This window comes from Macrobrachium rosenbergii, chromosome 9, assembly GCF_040412425.1.
Source record: "Macrobrachium rosenbergii isolate ZJJX-2024 chromosome 9, ASM4041242v1, whole genome shotgun sequence".
In the NCBI taxonomy this organism is placed as follows: domain Eukaryota; kingdom Metazoa; phylum Arthropoda; class Malacostraca; order Decapoda; family Palaemonidae; genus Macrobrachium; species Macrobrachium rosenbergii.
The window spans coordinates 31,544,705-31,559,146 of NC_089749.1; the positions used below are offsets into that span (position 1 = coordinate 31,544,705).

General features: G+C 46.1%; 1 protein-coding gene, 1 long non-coding RNA gene and 1 pseudogene across 3 annotated transcripts in view; 2 read left to right on the top strand and 1 right to left on the bottom strand.

Annotated features, from left to right (window-relative positions):
- The window catches only part of LOC136841675 (uncharacterized), a 234,627-nt gene that overhangs the window by 208,445 nt on the left and 11,740 nt on the right, over positions 1–14,442 (top strand). The window lies entirely within an intron of this gene.
- Positions 1–14,442, bottom strand: part of mbo (Nuclear pore complex protein Nup88) — a 200,035-nt gene that overhangs the window by 59,549 nt on the left and 126,044 nt on the right. The gene's annotated exons all lie outside the window — the stretch shown is intronic.
- On the top strand, positions 3,584–3,700 carry LOC136842197 (5S ribosomal RNA; annotated as a pseudogene).

The window sequence follows — 14,442 nt, forward strand, 5'->3', positions numbered from 1 at the left end:
CATTACAACCAACTTACACAAATTCATATTGATTAAGTATAATGTACTGTATAACCCTTGCTATGCAACAGTAATTTTCATTTTACCATTTTCATATAAATAATTTTTCATTAGCAAAGAACTCTTTTTGTCCTAATAAAGGGATTTTGACAAAGGAAAAATCTATTTCTGGGCTCGACCTGTGTCACCCAGTGAAATGGTTCCAATAGCACTCATTTCTAGGTATAACTATTGCTAAATACACCAGAGAAAAAAGCTATCCATAATGCCGGGGTTACTACCCCCGGATCGCTCACCATAACGGTGTCGGTATGCACTAGGGGTGAGTGGACTCCACTATCACAGGTCTTCATCCAATAGACCTCTCTCTTCTCAAAGTCCCAAATTTGGGTGTGCCGTACTAAGGATAGCCTCTCCGCTCACCCACTAGGCGTCATCACGCGACCGCCACGTCATCCCAATATTAGCACCCACCAAGCTTGGTATACCACCCGGGTGGGAGAGGAAGTGCAAGGATGGGTCACTGGGTGACACAGGTCTTCCCCCAGAAATAGATTTTCCTTTGTCAAAATCCCTTTCTGGGCTCGACCTGTGTCACCCAGTGAAATCAGAACAGAGAATCAGCCATACAAGAGCTTGGTGGTACGCCTCAAAGATTACTTTAATGGAGCTAAATAAAACTAAGAGAAAACTTTACCGTGATTTAATACTCTCAAGTTATAAGATCAACAACAATTTCAAAACTATGAGGCACACAGTCTAAAATTATAAAATTAACCAAAACCAAGACACTTAAGGCTAACAAGATATGAATAAAAGCAGGGTATCTGCGGTACGTGTAGGAGTCAGGCTGTGAAGCAGATCTGACCTAAGGCTAGAAGCAGGGCAAGCAGGCGAGGCAGGTAGGCTAGAGAATATAACAATACGTAAACGATGATTACAAACCAAAAGGACAAAGAATATACAAAAACTACTCTTGAGCTGGACCAGGAGGAACAATACTTCCTGCAGCTACTGTGGAATATTTAAGAGCCTCTAGGGACTTAAGATAGTGGCGTTTAAATACTGTTGGTGATTTCCAGCCCGTATATTTTTTAAGGTCATCAAAATTCATTTTGTTCATGCAACTTACCTGTCAGATATATATATATAGCTGTATTCTCCAAGTCCGACAGAATTCCAAAACTCGCGGCACACGCGAGTGGGGCCAGGTGGTTAATACCCATTCCCGCCGCTGGGAGGCGGTATCAGGAACCATTCCCATTTTCTATTCAGATTTTCTCTGTCGCGGTACTGTCAACAACTGTTTTCAGTACCTCCGTCTTTGGATTTCAATAAACTCGTTATTTTCCACTTAAGTATTCTATTTGACTTTTGGTTTTTGTCTTTGGATTGTGGATTGGCATACGCTTTTGTGGAATTTGCTTTTGATTGCTCTTTGGATGATGTCTGGATCTAGTTATGCTAGCTTCAGAGTATGTTGTGTGAATGAGTTTAAGGTGAGGCTACCGAAAGTTTCGTAGATCCTCACTTTACATGCATGAGGTGTAGGGGCAGGTTTGCTTGATAAATGATCGCTTACTTTGCCTCCCACCCTGCTAATTTATTAGTTCAGGATTTCATTCTCGCACTAATAGTGCTCCTTTTTGCATCTGGAAGATGGCTAACAAATATTATCTATTGCGAAGGTGCATAGATTGAGCGAGTCAAGCGATAATAAAGAAGAAACAATAGTAACGCTGGGTCAGTCAAAGTGCACGTCGTGAAAACGGACTCGTAAGGCGGACGCTGAAGAGGATATGTCCAATAAAGTTTTCAGAACTATGTTGTTACAACAAAATCAAACACTTATGGAGTTATTAAAGGAAATGTAAGGTTTGTTTTTGGAGATAGTCTACCGAGCAGCGGGACTAGAGTGACGTCACGTGAGCAAATGGCTGCCTCCTAGTAAAAAAACAAACAAACGCTTTCGCGAGTTCAAAGTAGCACGGTAAACGTTAAAGATGCCATAATTTACTCAGGTCGGTATCAAACATTAGTTTTAGTCAGGGTGAGGAGATAACCTACCATAATTTTAGTTAAAACGACGAGAATAGGTTTTATCTCGCCGAGACTGATTTAAATCTACCTGCCTAACGAGGCGAGCCAAATTCTAGTACTCGTAGGCTAAGCGGGAGTTGAGACTTCCCAAGTAGGTAGCCTATTTCACAATATATTGACTGGGGGGCCTTTCTGTCAAGCATGCTTCGTCTCCCAGTCGTGTTCACCGCTCGCTGGATCGCCATCGTGACGCTCTGCTGCAGCGTGGCGCTCGCAAGCAGCTATCCTGGGCGCTTCTGTAGCTGCTCGTCAGGGCGCTCCTCTCGCTGCCGTGCAGGACGCCGGCTGGACCGCCATCATGACGTTCCGCAAGCAGCTATCCTGGGCGCTTCTGTAGCTTCGTCAGGGCGCTCCTCTCGCTGCCATGCAGGGCGCCGGCCGACCGCCATCGTGACGCTCCGCGGCAGCTATCCTGGACGCTTCTGTAGCTGCTCTTCAGGGCGCTCCTCTCGCTGCCGTGCAGGGCGCCGGCTGGACCACCAGCGTGACGCTCCGCAAGCAGCTATCCTGGGCGCTTCTGTAGCTGCTCGTCCAGGGCGCTTCTCTGCTGCCGTGCAGGGCGCTCAGCTGGACCGCCATCGTGATGCTCCGCAAGCAGCTATCCTGGGCGCTTCTGTAGCTGCTCGTCAGGGCGCTCCTCTCGCTGCCGTGCAGGGCGCCGGATGGACTCTCGGGAGGGCGCCTCTTTGGTTGCTCAGTGAAGCTTCAGAGCAATCAAAGTCTCTTGGGAAGCGTGAGATCCCATCTGCGTGTTGGACCGCAAGGCCTTCGTTTCTCCCATTGAAGAGGGAGAAGTCTCTTGTGAGTCGGAGCCTGCAGTCCTTGAGCAGCCTCCCCCTTCCTCGCTCTCACGGACTACCAGGTGTTAGCCGGCCTTTCTTAAGGACTTGTTTGGCGACAAGTTTCAAACCCTCGGCCACTCTCTCTCCTCCTTCGCTGTTTGCTTCGTCCCCAGACGAGGAGAGCGCCGGGGTTTGTCAAGATGACTTCGTCTCTGGCGACGAAGAAGGCCTTCAAGAAGGTTAACACTTGGATGGAGGAAGGAAGACCCAAGGCAAGACTTCTTTTGCCCTGCCTCCGTCCAAGCTGAGCGGCAAGGCAGGTATGTGGTAAGAGACCGGGGAGGACGTCGGCTCAAGAGTTCCTTCGTTGTCCCAGGGAGACTTCGCTAGCTTGGTCGACGCGCCTAGAAGGTCCCTCCTGTCGGCTGCCAAAGTGTCCTGGACTATGTCGAGACGGATCACCATTTGAAAGGACTGTTTCAACCATGGAGGTCTTCAATTTCCTGGACTGGTGTTTGGGGGCTCTAGACGTCAGGATTAGGAGTCCCGACTCGATCTGCCTGGGGGAGCTGTCCAGCGTGTTGAACTGCATGGACAAGGCAGTCAGGGATGGCTCAGAGGAACTGGCTTCCCTCTTTTATGTACGGGCCTCTTGAAGAAGAGGGCCTTGTACTGTAACTTTACAGCCTATGGCCCTACCAGCCAACGGCCATACCACGTTGAGCACCGCTTCTCGTGCGATCAGCGAAGTTAAGCAACGTTGGGTCTGGTCAGTACTTGGATGGGTGACCGCCTGGGAACACCAGATGCCTTTAGGCGTCATACTTTTGCAAAGTCAGTTTCTCCGTCGCAGAGGGCTTTGCTGTTCTCCCCGTTTTGAGCCATCTCTTCCCCCCAGTCCTTGTTCAAGGATCTCTCCTCCAGCTTGAAGGAGGCCACTCAAGACCTCTTGGCCCACTCGTCAAGACGCCCGGCAGTCCCTTTGATGTCGTTGTCGGGCCAGACCTCCAGGAAGTAGAGGCCCTTTCGTGGAGGAGCTTCTTCCTCTAGATCTTCTCCCGAGGTAGAGGTCTTTTCAGAGGCGGAGCCCGCCTAAACCTTTGGGGCAGGAAGTGATTTGCAGCGCCTCCAGACACCTGTAGGAGCCAGGCTTCTTTCGTTTGCGAGAGCCTGGAGAGTAAGAGGGGCAGACATGGTCCCTTGAAGTTATCGAGAGAGGATACAAGATCCCCTTTCTCGACTCACCACTTCTGTGCACGTCGCCCAGGGATCTGTCGTCCTCATTCCTTCAAGAGAAGCAACAGATCCTTTTCGAGCTATTAGAGCAAATGCTCGAGCCAGAGCTGTGGAGCAAGTCCTGGAGCTGGACTCCCAGGATTCTACAACCGACTGTTCCTAGTTCCGAAGCAGTCGGGAGGATTGAGTCCAGTCCTGATGTCAGTAGACTGAACCGCTTCATGGTGAAGGAGAAGTTCACGATGGAGATGTCCCAGTCTGTTTTAGGAGCATTAAGACCAGGAGATTCGATGGTCGCTCTGGACTTACAGGACTCTTACTTTCACGTTCCCATACATCCCCAGTCGAGGAAGTATTTGAGGTTTGTACTAGGGGACGAGTGTTTCAATGCAGAGCTCTTTGCTTCGGGCTAAGCACAGCTCCCATGATCTTCACGTTTATCATGAGAAATGTGGCGAGATGGCTTCACTTGGCGGGTATTCGTATCTCGCTTTACCTGGCCGATTGGCTCATCCGAGCCTCTTCACAGTCAAGGTGTCTGGAGGACCTGAATGCGAATTTAGAGTTGACAAAGTCCCTAGGACTTCTAGTGGAGGAAGAAAAGTCCCATCTGATCCCGACGCAGTCCATCGTCTATCTGGGGATTCAGATGGATTCAGTGGCTTTTCAAGCTTTTCCATCCCAGGAACGTCAGTAGCAATGCTTAGAAAAAGTCTCATCCTTCCTAAGGAAGGAAATATGCTCGGTGAGGGAATGGACGAGTTTGCTGGGGACCATTTCCTCTCTGGAGAAGTTTGTTTCCCTGGGAAGACTTCATCTCAGGCCGCTCCAGTTTTTCCTGGCGGAAAACTGAATAGACAAGGAGAATCTAGAGGAGACCCTGAAGATCTCTCCCGTTTTCAAGATTCACCTGAGGCAGTGGCTCGACCCCTCGAGGTTGGCGGAAGGGGTTTCTCTATGCCTTCAGAGCCCGACCTGGTGTTGTTTTCCCTACGCTCCCAGGGAGGGATGGGGAGCAATACTAGGAGGGGAGAAAGTGTCAGGCACCTGGAGAGGGTAACAGGTGTCCTGGCACATCAATCTCAAGGAATTAGGGCGATCCTGCTGGCCCTTCAATCCTTCGAGAGCCAAGTGTCAGGCCGAGTCGTACAAGTAAATTCAGACAACTCCACAGCCCTGGCATTCCTCAAGAAACAGGAGGAACTTGTTCCCGGTCCCTGTTCGCCCTGGCGAAGGAGATCCTGCTTTGGGCCCATGCGCGGGGATCACGATCCTTGCGAGGTTCGTTGCAGGAGTGGAGAATATCCGCGGACCTTCTCGGTCGACAGCGGCAGCTTCTACCGACCGAGTGGACCCTTCACGAGGAAGTATGTCAGGAGCTGTGGAGGTTATGGGGACGTCCCTTGGTAGATCTGCTCAGGCAGCCCCATTTCGAAAGGTACCTCAAAACTTCCCGCTCTGAGTCTAACTGCATTCAGACTATCAGCCGACAACAAGGATCTTCACGATCTCTTGAGATCCTTTGAGACTGTCAAGGTACCTCATTACAGGACGCCCCCTGGAACCTGGATGTCGTCCTAAATTTTTTATGTCAAATACCTTGAGCCTCTTTCTTCGGCGTCTCAAGAATGTGACAAGGAAGGTTTTTTCCTAACTGCTCTGCCTACGGCGAAGAGAGTTAGTGAACTTCAGGCTATCAATAATCATGTAGGTTTTAGAGGCCATAATGCAGTATGTTCTCTAAGCCGTATGTTCTTGCTAAAACGAAACCCGTCTACCCCTTGGCCTAGGACCTTCGAGATTAAGGGTATGACGGAAATTCTCGGACATGAACCAGAAAGAGTCATGTGTCCTGTCAGGGCTCTCAAATTTTATTTGCAGAAGACTTGGGAAAGTCGAGGTCCTTCGGACAGTCTGTGGTGCTCTGTCAAGAGGCCGGATTTGCCTCTTTCTAAGAATGCACTGGCGTGCTTTTTTAGAAGCACCATTTTAGACGCACTTTCCGACGTTCAAGACAGTGACTTGAGTCTTTTGAAGTTAAGGCTCACGAAGTTAGAGCCATTGCAACCTCGGTGGCTTTCCAGAAGAACATGTCCCTTTGCGATCTTCTGGGTACCACCTTCTGGCGAAGCAATTCGGTGTTCGCTTCACATTACTTGGACGGGAAGTGAAGGCGACATACGAAGACTGCTATTCGCTAGGACCATACGTTTCCGCACTCCAGATCGGCCCCATAACACTTCTAGGCCTGGACCTCTGTCGGACTCCCAGGACCAGGGAGAGGGCAAGTCGAAAGCCACAGGAGGGTTACGGGGGCTTCCCACCGATCTGGCGTCCCTTCGGCAGGACCTGTTGTCGCTTCTGCAGACACAGTGTTGCGGGCAGGGAGCGATTCTCATCCTATCCTTTAGAGGTTAGGAAGTATATTTTAATCTTGATTTTGTTTTTTTACGTCAGATCCGTCCCATAACGCTTCTAGGCCTGGACCTCTGTCGGACTCCCAGGACCAGGGAGAGGGCATGTCGAAAGCCGCAAGAGGGTTACGGAGGCTTCCCCCGATCTGGTGTCCCTTCGGCAGGACCTGTTGACGCTCTAGGTCAGGTGGTTGGTCGTTGCTCCTTTTGCCCTCACAGTATGGCCTTATGATCTAGTCCCATTGTGGTCACGCCCCCGTGGACAGATCATCTAGAACTCACCAGCTATATAGGTCACTACCTTGCTGGAGACTCTAGTAAAGCAGAAGCAGGCTTGGGTGACAGTAATCACGAAGTCAGCTATGCTAACATAGGCCTGGACCTCTGTCGGACTCCCAGGACCAGGGAGAGGGCATGTCGAAAGCTGTAAGTTGGTCTTATGATCTAGTCCCATTGTGGTCATGCCCCCGTGGACAGATCATCTAGAACTCACCAGCTATATAGGTCACTACCTTGCTGGAGACTGTAGTAAAGCAGAAGCAGGCTTCGGTGACTGTAATCACGAAGTCAGCTATGCTAACAAGTAAGGAACCAAGGCGTCAATCGCCTACATATATTTGTTTCCTAAATCCTATTCTGTCTCTTCCCACCTCCAATGGTGGGATTCAGCTATATATATCTGACAGGTAAGTTGCATGAACAAAATGATATTTTAATGATAAAATAAAGTTTGTTCATACTTACCTGGCAGATATATATAATCATAGTGCCCACCTTCCTCCCCTCAGGAGACAGTGGCACTAGAAAATCTGAATAGAAAATGGGAATGGTTCCTGATACCCGCCTCCCAGCGGCGGGAATGGGTATTAACCACCTGGCCCCACTGCGTGTGCCGCGAGTTTTTGGAATTCTGTCGGACTTCGGAGAATACAGCTATATATATATATCTGCCAGGTAAGTATGAACAAACTTTATTTTATCATTAAAATATCATATTATGGAAATAGTTAGCTGAGGTGGCCACCGCCCGAATATCATGTACCCGAGGTACTGACTCCGGGTTTGCCTGTTTAATAAAATAAAGAATTTGTTGCCTGATGGCCTTTAGGGAAATATTACCTCCATTTTCCATAACAAAAAGAGGGCCTGAAATTCTCTTAGAAGTTCTATTTAAATAAGCTCTTAAAGTATTGACTGGGCACAAAAACAGATCCTGTGGAAGGGGAATAATCTTCCAAGGAGACCATCTATTCTGTGGATCCTCATTCTTTGCTAGAAAACTGAGGTCCGGAGACAACAGAACTTCACCTGACGGGAGGAAATCAACATGATTGGGCTCTCTAGAAAAAGCAGACAGTTCAGAAATTCTAGCTCCTGAGGCTAGACTTACTAGGAATAACGTTTTCCTTAACAGACTCAGGTATGAACATAAATCGTTATCAGTGTCTGATGCCAATTTAAGTATGTCATTTAAGTACCAGGAAACCGTGTGTGGACAGGTTGTTGGTCTAAGACGAGCACATGCTTTATGAATTGATGAAAAATAAGAGTCTGTAAAGTTAATATTAAAGCCATGTAAAAATAATTTTCTTAAAGCAGATTTTGTTATAGTAATAGTACTAGTGGCCCATCCTTTCTCGAACAGTGATCTGAAGAAAGAGATCGCTAGGTTCGTGGTCATTTCATGAGCTTCAGATTCTCTCAGAAAAAATGCTAACTTTTTAACTGCTGAGTCATACTGTCTGAGAGTAGATTCCCTCTTATCTGATTCTATGAACAATGTATTAAGAGGGTCAATGTTAGCGTCTTTCTGTGCTGCAAATTTCATGAAGTCCATAAAGCTAGGGCATTCAGAATTCTTGAGGAAGCTGACACAGTCCGAGTTTGCACTACTTGTGTCAACCTTGGGTTGGGGATATGTTTGTGCGTGAGCTTTAACTCTAGTAGTAAAGGAAACCAACTGCTCTTCAAGCCAGTTGGGTGCCACCAGTGCTACTTGACCTTTGAATGATCTGAGTTTGTGTAAAACTTTCATCAACAAATTTATTGGTGGAAACAGATAGATCCTTTGCCATCTGTTCCAGTCGATTGACATTGCATCTGTGGAATGAGCTAGAGGATCCAGATTGGGAGCAACGTAACACGGAAGCTTGTGGTTGCTCTCTGTGGCAAACAGGTCTACCTGGAGACCCGGTACCTGAAGGAAAATCCACTCGAACGACTTCCTGTCCAAGGACCATTCCGACTCCAGCGGGGTTGTCCTAGACAGTGAATCTGCAATGACATTCCAAACACCTGCCAGGTGGGTGGCTGACAGGTGCCAAAGATGTTTCCTTGCCAGAGAGAAAATTGCGATCATTACTTGATTGATATGGCTCGACTTGGAGCCTCCCCTGTTCAGGCAATGCACCACTACTGCACTGTCCAGCACCAGTCTGATGTGAATCTGTCTGGCTGGACGCAGTTTCTTTAATGTTAGAAATACTGCCATTGCCTCTAGAATGTTGATATGGAACTGGCGAAATACTGTCGACCATGTTCCTTGAACTTTCTTGTGTTGGGAATATCCTCCCCCATCCGCTTAGGGGAGGCATCCGTATGGATCACTAGTGATGGAGGGGGAAATTGAAGAGGCACTGACCTTGACAAACTCTTGACTGTCGACCATGGTCGAAGCCTCTTCCTCAATATCTGCGGAATCAGAGACAGCTTGTCTCTGCTTCTGCTGTTGGCTCGTTCCATACCATACCCTGTTTATATCCTTCAGTTTGGCTTTTAGCAGCAAGTCTGTTACTGAAGCAAACTGAAGAGAGCCTAGAATTCTTTCCTGGGTACGACGAGAGGCTCTTTTGTTTTTGAGGAACTGTCTGGTAGCTTTGGCTATTTCCTTCCTTTTTGCTGGCGGAAGTGACAGTGTGTGTGTGTTTAGGTCCCACTGGATTCCCAACCACTGAAATTGAGCCGCCGGAACTAGACGGGATTTCTTTCTGTTTATTTGGAAACCCAGGTATTCCAAGAAGTTGATTACTATGTAAGTTGCTCTTCGACATTCCTTGACGTTGGATGCCCAAATTATCCAATCGTCCAGATATGCGGCCAGCATAATCCCTTGGGTCCGTAGCTCTTGGACTACTGTCTCTGCCAGTTTGGTAAAGATTCTGGGCGCTATGTTGAGCCCGAATGGAATGACTCTGAACGAGTATGCTTGTTTTCCTAGTCTGAACCCTAGGTAAGGGGAGAAGTTTCTCGCAACCGGAACGTGATAATATGCGTCTGTAAGATCTATAGAGGTGGTGACGGCCCCACGGGGAAGTAGGGTCCGTACCTGCGAGATTGTAAGCATGCGAAACTTGTCACAGTGGATGAATAAGTTGAGACGAGACAGGTCCAGAATTACTCTTTGTTTGTCTGAGTCTTTCTTCAGGACACTGAACAGACGGCCTTGAAATTTCAAGTGCCTGACTTTCTTTATTGCCTTCTTTTGTAGAAGTTCTTTTGCAAAGTCCAGTAAGTCTTTGGATGGATGTTGATGGAATCTGACTGGTGGAGGAGGCCCCTTGCTCCAGCTCCATCCCAAACCTTTTGAGATTATGCTGTGGGCCCACGGGCTGAAGGTCCAATGGTCCCTGAAGAGATATAATCTCCCGCCTACCTGAGGTGTTTCATTGAATGGGAGAGGCCTTACTTCCTCTGATTCCACGGCCTCCTCTTCCATGTGAGAGAGGTCTGGATGCTGCTCTACCTCTGTTGGCGGCTCTAGCCCTGCTTCCCCTCCCATGCCTATTGTAGCCTCGAAACGTCCCTTGGCTTTCAAACGAGGCGTTGAAAGCTGGGGACGTCACGAAGGCTGGCGGAGCAGAAGCTTGCTGAGCCAGCTGCATCAGTACGAACTGCTGCTGAGGTTGTGACTTAGATGTAGAAGGCTGGCCGATCTGTGAGACCGGTACCGCCTGAAGCACTGTTTAAGCCTGAGGTTTCTTAAAGCCCGGAAATCTCCTGAACCTTTTCCTTTCTTTAGGTTGAGGTCCGGAGGTCTCAGAGAACTTCCTCTTGAAAGGAAGGCCCCAACGAGAGCGGAGAATCTGGTTCGCTCTAGTTGCCTCTGCCATGACATTATTGACCTCGTCCACTGGAAAGAGGTTAGATCCCCAGATAAAACTCTTCATAAGTCTATTGGGCTCATGCCTGATGGTGGCCTCTGCGAAGATGTGTTTCCTGCAGTTCTGTCTCGCTACCACAAAGTCATTTCACGTGTTCTCGAGGTTGTGCTAAAATTGGAATGACGTGGCGGTCGCATGATGACGCCTAGTGGGTGAGCGGGGAGGCAATCCTTAGTACGGCACACCCAAATTTGGGACTTTGAGAATAGTGAGGTCTATTGGACGAAGACCTGTGATAGTGGAGTCCACTCACCCCTAGTGCATACCGACACCGTTATGGTGAGCGATCCGGGGGTAGTAACCCCGGCATTATGGATAGCTTTTTTCTCTGGTATATTTAGCAATAGTTATACCTAGAAATGAGTGCTATTGGAACCATTTCACTGGGTGACAAAGGTCGAGCCCAGAAATTAATCTTGATCAAACAGATTTTGAAAACTTATGCTTCTGACCTTTCAGATTCATGACAATTTTTAAAAAACAAATATATATTACACTTATTTTAAGCTGCCTGTTATGCATACTGAATATCTCTCTCTCACTCTCTCTATCTCACATTTATTCAATGCAGTACAGTACACTATTGTACCTAATACAATACAGTAAGTAGTACTGTACTGTATTACATAAAGTATTACATATACAGTACAATATATATTTTTCAGTCTGTATATAGACATATGTCTATGTACATGCATGCATCAAGTTAAGATATTCTAAGCACTTCCTGTGCTTACACTCTCTCTCTCTCTCTCTCTCTCTCTCTCTCTCTCTCTCTCTCTCTCTCTCTCTCTCTCTCTCTCTCTCTCTCTGGGTTATTCTTTATAAAAAAAAAATAAGCAAATGCACAGTAAGCATGTAATATACTTTAATGCAATGCAATGCATTTGTATACACATGTTTACATACACAGGCTGAAAAATACTTGCACGTAACACTAGGTAGGCTAAATACTGTACTGCTTTTAAATAAGTGTCAGTAAGAAAGAATGTTGTATGAGAGAGAGAGAGAGAGAGAGAGAGAGAGAGAGAGAGAGAGAGAGAGAGAGAGAGAGAGAGAGAGAGAGAGAGAGAGAGAGAGAGAGAGAGCATTTCATATCTTATGATAAAAAAAGACAAAGATATTTATGGTCTTTTTTTCTATATATTTTTTTCATATATATGGTTTTTGTGCATTTTATGTATCTTGTAAACAAATTTTTGTTACATTAAATTCTATAGTACTATATTGTACAAATTACTAAAAGCAAATTATTTTCCAGATACTTTTTTAAATTTAATACATCAGTACTTCAAACAATGAAAACAAAAAAATTTCAGTAAAGGCTATTAATTGCTTAATATGGAACTGCTGTCCACAATAAACTAAATGAGTTCATCCAGGACTGTGCTGTATAGGATTTATGCCAATCCTCTTAACAGATTTCATCACTTGTGGGGAGGGCAGGCCCACATCTGTCCATGAAATTGAGGTGCCTAGCTAATCAGGTCTCAGCATACCTTGTGGAAATGAGCAGAGATAATCTGAGGGGCAACCAGATCAAAAGCAGGACTTGAGGAGGCACCTTCCTCAGAGGTGGCACAGGACATGACAAAGCTGAGGATTGAGCACTAAGACAACCTGAGACAAAGGGATAGGGGTCAAAGAAATGGTGGCATTCTCTCCACTGCAGAACAAGAATCCAACATAGAAGACACTACAGCAGCTAGGAATTGGGGCACAGAACACAGGAGTAGGAAACAGCATATAAAAAGTTGAGGAACAGGACACACAATAGAGAATAGGCAAACATCAGACACAGGAATGAGGTTAAAAGGACATCACCAAAGGGAAGTCACCTCAAACCAACAGCAAACTAGCAGTCGAAGCTGGAGGAGAGGTGAAACAATGAGTTGTGATATCACCAAACGAAGAGTTGTGATATCACCAAACAAGTCAGGCCAACCAACAGCAAAGGAGCAGGCAAAGCTGGAGTAGTAAAACACAGAGCTATGACAACACCAAACAAAAGTCACCGCAACCAACAGCAAAACAACAGGCAAAGCTAGAGGAGTGGTGAAACACAGACTCTTGTGGGCAACTCAACATGGACAGAGTTCATGAGAGAGGAGAATCAACACATCCCAGGCTACCAGAGAGGAAGTCACTAAAGGCGTCATCTGTAAAGCACAGCATTACACACATTGGCCAATGTGATACAAAAGCAGCACTGTGGGCCACCTAAAAAACTGTAAGCTCTACCAATATGCGAAAGGAGAAACAGAGGTATGATCATCATAGCCTTCTTCCCAAAATGACTGCAAAATACAGGGGAAGCACAACAACAACAAAAAAAAAACATAGAAATCATGAATATACACAAAGAAGTAGATGGAAAGTCAACAACTTCAGTGAACAGAACAAACAACAATCATATAAAAAAGATCATTTATTTTGAATACGTAAAAAGAATGTCTCCACAATGAAGAGAGAACATGTCACTCCAAAACTGTATGTGCTTCTGAATATATTTGTTCTCCACTTTGTGGTTTTTACAAGTTTCAAAAACAGGTTTTGACTTAGGAAAAACCTATTTTTGGTAGCCGCTGTATGCCCTCAAAGGAGTTACACTCTCATGGTCCTCCCAGGATTCCATAAGCAAACCAACCAATCGCAAAGAATTCTCCCATAGTTGGTCTCACCCAGAATAGTGTTGTTGACACAGTGAAAAATATAAAGGATTCAAGAAAGGAGGGCTCTATCTCTTGTCGTACAAAGACTGCCTCAGTCTTCCCTTCATCCTACTCACACAGATGCGATAACAGTGCATAAGTTGGCTATCTCCCACATTACATGCCAGGTCTGTGCAAGCTATATTTTCACCCCAGTTCCATGCCTTTTCATCAGAGAAAGCCAGTGAGTTTGAGGACTCACAGCAGCTGCCAAAAATGGGTTTTTCCTAAGTCAAAACCTGGTTTTCGATAGTTTAGCCACAGTTCGTCCTCAAGGGGCTTACAAAAGAAACTGACAGGTGACAAAATAGCTTAGTTCCTCACAAACAAATTCCAATAATGCTAATAAATTTTTGGTCCATAGTCACAGGTTTTTAACCATTTTCTTTATTCCAGCTACCCATTAGGATTTTGAAATAAATTACAGGAAAACACATAAACCAATATACGTATTATTCTTTGTGGTTCTAAGGTAACTTGCCTAATTATGTCTAGTCTGGCTGCGGGATTATTGCGCCTTCCCCGGTAATATCTCGGCATGACCATTATTCTCGCAGCAAGAGGTTCACGAATTCTTGATTCAAAGTAAAGTCACTGGTTATCAACCGTTTTCTCTGTTCCGGATACCCATTGGGGTTTGGCAATAAAGAACAGGAAACACACAAACCTTTGTGTGTATTATACCTTGTGGTTCTATGGTGACTTGCCTAATTACATCAGGAATACTGCCTCTACTAACCACTCCATACATTCCAAGACTTTTACGAAGGAAACATTTCTGAAGAAAGTTAACAATGTACTGTACTCACCTTTTGGATGCCATGTGACTTAGGAAAGGCAGAACAGCCAGGCTTTTTAATCTAGGACACAAAATAATTCTCAGCCATGTAGAGAGTAGTTTGTTTGTGCTAGGGTGTAGGAAAAATAGGACAGTCTGGAATGTTTGCCATGACATCTAGGTAAACTGTGGGTACTTGAACCGGGTATATTATTTTATTTGAAATAAGTTCCCTTATCAGAAAAGGGGATTTTCCTTATA